Raw genomic sequence first — 6,000 nt, forward strand, 5'->3', positions numbered from 1 at the left:
AATCCTCAAACCGGAGGCCGAGTGGATGAGGGAGGAACAAGCCGCGTATTTCTGCAGGCAAAGTGTTTCCCATGTTTTGTCTCAAGCCGGACACCTTTGCTGGTACCTGGCCCCCAACTTTCCCGTGGCTGCCTCCGAACAGAACTGCGGTCACCAAAGGAAAACTCTGCCCAGAGCAGGAGCGAGCGCAGCAGCGGGTAACCCCGCTCCCGGGGCTGTAGTGCCAGGCTGCCTGGTAAACTCCTCTGTCTGGCAGGACCTTGACCCCGTCCGTGCCTGTCCATGCCTGTCCCACCTGGATAAAGCCCTTCCCAGCCATTCCGGTGGGATTTTGACCGAGTCTGGGTTTGTTGGTGCTCTGGCCAGACACACATCCGAGAGGCAGAGCAGAGCCCTGCAACTCCAGACCGTGGTGCCTTTGGGAAGAACAGAGCCGAGCAGGATGCCTCACCATCCGTTGCGTGCGGCTGGTTCGGTTCTGCACACTTGGCACCGGTGACAGGAGGCAGCGCTGGCTGGCAGTGGCCTGATGGTTGTGGCAGCTGCTGGGAGTTCAGTGCTGCTTGAACTGTTTCCCTGTGCACGCAGCCGTGCCCAGCTCCGCCGGCTCCCTGTCACCTGGCCCACCTGGCCTGAGCTTGTGCCAGCCAGCCGTGCAGTAAATGTCACAGGGTGGAAATGTCCAGGATGGATTTGTGCAGTCAGGTGACAGCACATCAGTAAAGGTGATGATAAAGGTGCATCAGGCAGGCAAAGAGCACCTGACAGAGACCGTCTGGCTTCTCTGAGTGGGCTGAACACCACAGCTCGGAAGAAATGGCTTTCAAAACAATGAAGGAAACCAAATGAAAACCATGACACAGACATGACAAAGACAAGACAGAGTGTGGCCGAAAATGTACCAGATTGCCTGTAGCTGCAAACCGATTGGGGTGAGGGCCCTCGTTTGGGTGCCGGAGCATCCCGGCACCGTGCTGCCCAGGCTCTCATCGCCCCGCCGGGGTCTGGCCAAGGCCAGGCGCTGCTGCTTTGAGTCACCGCGTTCGGGAACCTGAAGCTGCTTAGCGGGACGCACGTGGCTGGGGTGGCCCCAGGGCTGGACGGTGGCCCCCCGTGCTCAGTTCCGTAGCCGGGGTGCAGCTGGGCGCCGGGAAGCTTTGGGGCCGCGGCGCTGCCTGCACCGAGCCGGCGGCCTCAGCCCTGAGACGGGGAGAAGGGCCGCTGGCCTCCCCTAAGCGACCCTCGGCCCAGCCGGCGGCCATAGAGCCTCGCTGGCCCGTGGCAGGGGACGGGGTGGCCCCGCACCGCGACACCCCGGGCAGCCCCGGCCGGGCGGGCAGGAGCGCGGGCGGGACGGGGCGGGGCGCCTGCCTCCCGCAGCCCCCAGGAGGGGGCAGCAGCGCTCCCGCGCAGCGCCCCACCGAGGGGTGGGGGGAGGGGGGGGCTGGGATGGGCCCTCGGCGTGTCCCGCACCTGCGTCCCTGGGCGGCGATGGAAACGGCGGCACGGACCAGCCGCTCGCCATCCTCACTGGGGGTCTCCCTCCCCTGGGCCTGCGCCGGCACCGGCGGGGACCGGCGGGGGGGCAGAGCGGGCAAGGGGGGGCGTTTTGCCGCGTCTTGGGAGTTAAACACTCTCCTGCGAGAGAATGTGTTCTTCCGAACAGTGAAAAACAGGGCGGGGGGGGGAGGAGGATATAAGAAGAGGGGAAAGGGAAAGGAAAAAAATAATAAAAAAAAAAGGGGGAAAGAGGAAAAAGGGGGGGGGGAAGGAAAAAAGAATAAAAACTTTAAGAGTTTCAGATTATACCTCTGAGGCATAATTGGGATATAAACATTTCTGGCATTAATAAATGTGTTGCTGCACGCCTGTAAGGAAGATGTCTGGTCATTAAGTACTTATTTTTTTCAATAATAAACAGCACATTACAAAGCGAAATTAGAAAGTCACTAACTTTTTCATCTGTGGTTCAGAAGCAGGGCTTGAAGAAGGCATGGGCCTCTTCTCGGGTAATAGATGAGTTTTGTTACCAGGCTGAAATCAGCACTTACCCTAACTGACAATTCGGCTGTCAAGCAAACTTGGTTACTTTTCTTACCCAAGCGGTGCCGTTGCCTGTCTGCTCAGCCCCCTCAAAGGGGCTGTTATGGCTAAAACAAGCAGGATTTGGCCTTGGCCACATATCTCAGAAATAACTCTAAGAATTTCAGATGGCTTGTGTTGTTATATAGTCCCGATTATTCTCGAAAACACATCCAAATATTTCAACGCCTGCCCTGACTACAGGAGAAAGTGTGTTTCATTCAGCAGAAGGAAGAGTCTTACCTGAACAGTTTAGAAACAGAACACAGCAAATGAATATCCATTTCCTATGCCATCTTGCTGGATCTGTGGAGACAGCAGCGTGAACCAGGGAAAACGAGCAGTTTGAAGCTGTGAAGCTGGTTGCCTTCAGTGCTCTTTCTCCTCATTTATGCCTCTGTGAGCTGAGAACCGAACCCCTTTTTCACGTTTTCTTGTTGTCTTTGAAGAAAGATGGCTTGGATAAAGCCTTCTAACAAAAGGGCTGGAAAAGGAGGGACAGGCCATAAATGTCAAGGCAATGCCAGAAAATTAGTTGATATTCTGAATGTAAGGAATAAAGAGGGAAAGGAGTCAGGGATGACTGGGAGGCTGGGTGCCTGGGGAGCAGGACAGTCTCAGGAAGGGATATTGGGGCAGGCAGTGCTCAGAGGGCAGGAAGAAAAGGGAGAAGGGGCTCTGCCTCCTGACCTGAAACTGCTGCCCAGGAGACAGACATCGTCAGGACAGGGGCCAGCAAGAGCAAGGAGGTGTGAGGGCTGTCCACTGATAGCTGTCTCCGGAGCTGTGGAAATGGAAACCTTCCTTTTTTAATCTTGACTAGTTTCATTGCAGAGATGGCAAAGCTCGTCATGAGCAAAGAAAGGATCAGCATATTATGTCCTTCTTGCACAACCATCCCCTGCCTATGGAAAGCTTTTCTCCCCCATCCCCGTTACAGTCTTGTGGGTCCCTGTTTATTCATAGGGCCAATGTTGGCTCCTTCATGTGCTGGTGGTGACTGATGTTGAAGCCTGACAGCAGGTCACCCAATTCAATGACTGTTTTCCAGACTCCACAGAGCATCAGAAAGTGGTCCAGAAGGCCATTGCATATAAGTGATTAACTAAGGGCAAGCACAGATCCCCATCACACCCAAGAAAATGCACTTGTGAGGAAATAAATATGCTAAATAAACTATCGGCATGTTGAGGCATTTTTGGTCAGTTGCAAGTGAAAATCCTCCCAGCAATACTGGTCTGAGATAATTCTTATTTTCAAAAGATTATGTGAGCTTCATTTAAAAGCTATCAAGAGACACTTGTCTAGTTGCACAAGTTTTCTGACAAGCCTGAGGTACCGTGCCTCTTAGCACTGTCCTGTTGAAGCACTGTTTGTCTATGTGCATAGCAAAGAATACGAAAGCCTTTTCACTCAGGGAAAGAAGTCAGAGTCACATCTGCACTAAACTACAAAGAACGAAAAAACAAGAAGTAAAAAAAAAAAAAAAAAGTAGTTGATTTACAATCATTTCAGTCTTTAGTTCAGAAGAATCCCGAAATTTATCAGTGGCTTTGCAAACAAGATGCCAAATCTTGTCCTTCAGCCTCAAGCACTTGGGAGCAATGACATTGCATCAGCTACTTGGGAATCAAGGAATGTCAGACACTTGAAATGTGAAGACACACTCAGGAACATCATTCTCTGGGTGACTACAAGAGACTGCTACCACCAACTAAAACTTCAGGACTTTCAAACTTACAGAAAAGGCGTGTCAGTGCCTCATACAGAATGCTTTTTTAGGAACACTCTGCAAATTCAGGGTATATTCCCTGAACTGCCAAATGAAATGAGGAAGTATTAATAGCATATAAATTTTCTGAAGAGCTGTTGACTAGACTGCTGTGCTTGACTGGGCCAACTCGACCAGAATCTGCAACCTGTTTGTCTTGTTCAGTTATATAGCAAATCGTGAAGCAGATGATTTTCTCACCTAATCCAAACCACCACATTCTCACCACACAATCATGAACCTCGTTCATGTCAGAGTAAGGTGTAATCAGTTAGATGCCACCTAGTACATCCAACTCCTCCTTATAGTTAGCTGGTTCATTTGTGGAGAGGCTGAACATCCGCTAAATCCTCAAGGGATCGGAGGTTACTGTTCTGACCACCACTGCCCACAGACCTGGACACATCTGCATTTTTCCATAGCCACCCGCTCCTGCAGCTTACAGCTGTTGTAGCCACTGGTGGATACTCAGGCTACCTTCAGCCAGAACAAGCTGGGTGGAGGAATCCTGGACACTGTCCTGTCCCTGGGGCTAAGGTATCAGAAGGCACTGAAGTGACCTGTGATGGTGAGCCAGAAAGCCAGCAATAATTTTCCCATTTCCAAACAGATATAGAGAGAACACCAAGACACACCATCCATCAGCTAACCTTCTTCCCTATTTAGCACCATCACACTCCTGAAGAGGGAAAACAACCCCACATCTTCATATGAAGACTTTTATTTTCTGTAAGCATATGTAATAGCTTGAGAAATCATAGATAGCACCATAGGATCTTTGCTTAGGCCTTACATATTTGCATATAATATCTCTATGAATCCAATGCACAGAGACATGTCATTTCTATGCACCTGTCAGAATTTTTGCTCAGGAAAGGGGAAAAAAAAGTACATTATCTTTTAAGAATCATGACTAGAAAACAATTAATTGTCAGTAGGCAATCACACCAGTCTGACAAGATCCAGTTTGAAATAAGTTTATGGGATTTTTGTTGTAGTAGTTGTTGTTGTTCTCAGGATGCTGCACTTGAGCAACTGAATGATATCACATTTAAGGCCCTGGGTGGCATGCCATTTCCTTATTCATATGTGTCTAATTAAGTCTTAATTGTGCCATTCGTTATGAAATGAAAGAAGAGCTGTTAGACTGCATATCTTTTATGACAGTAAAACAGGATGACACTAATGGAATAGCTAATGTCTAGAAAAAGAACGAACATATGCAGGGGACTTTCGAAGATAATGACGTTTAAAACACAGCAGAAACATTAGAAGCAGCATAATAGTGAAATTACCACAAATAACTTCTTGATTAACACTAGTATGAAAGGTACATTCTTTTTATAGTTCACTGAAGTGTGGATGACTGTCCATGCTCAGAAATACCCAGCGAGCCACATTCTGCTTTTAGTTACCCTGGTGTCAGTGTGGTATTGTCTCACTGTCCTTTTCATAAGGAAGCAACTCAAAACTGTTCTTCACTTTTGCAGATTGTTTCTTGCTGCTTATATATCTCCATTGAATTTCACCAAGTTCCCAAAGCACAGGCTAAAACATGGCTCATAAGGGAAGAGAATGGCCAGGCTTCAGTAGACCTTGGCTCTGCTTGTGCACCCGTCAAGTTTCATTCCTTGTATTGCAGCCCCCCAGGACAGGTCAGTGGAGGACACCCCCCAGCACTCCCGCAGAAGCAGGAGTCCTTCCCTCCTGCACACACATGGGACTGAAGCAATGGTGCAGAAGCTGTTGTGGACATCTGGACTAATCACCTGAGCTAAGGGAGAACATTTTCACAGGTGTCTCCACTTCAAACGTGTCTGTCATGGTGAGTTCTTTGCTTTGCATCTCCTCTTTGCATTGTACTTCCTTCTACCCTTGGCATTAGAAGAGGATCTAGGGGAGGTTTAGATCGGATATTAAGAAAAATTTCTTCACTGAAAGGGTGGTTAAGCATTGGAACAGGCTGCCCAGGGAAGTGGTGGAATCACCATCCCTGGTATTTAAAAAATGCGTAGATGCAGTGCTTAGGGACATTATTTAGTGATGGACTTGGCAGTGCTGGGTTAGCGGTTGGATTTAATAATCTCAAAGGTCTTTTCCAGACCAAATGATTCTATGATTCTGTGATCTATTTACTAATATAATCC

The sequence above is a fragment of the Falco peregrinus genome, chromosome 7 (assembly GCF_023634155.1).
Source record: "Falco peregrinus isolate bFalPer1 chromosome 7, bFalPer1.pri, whole genome shotgun sequence".
In the NCBI taxonomy this organism is placed as follows: Eukaryota; Metazoa; Chordata; class Aves; order Falconiformes; family Falconidae; genus Falco; species Falco peregrinus.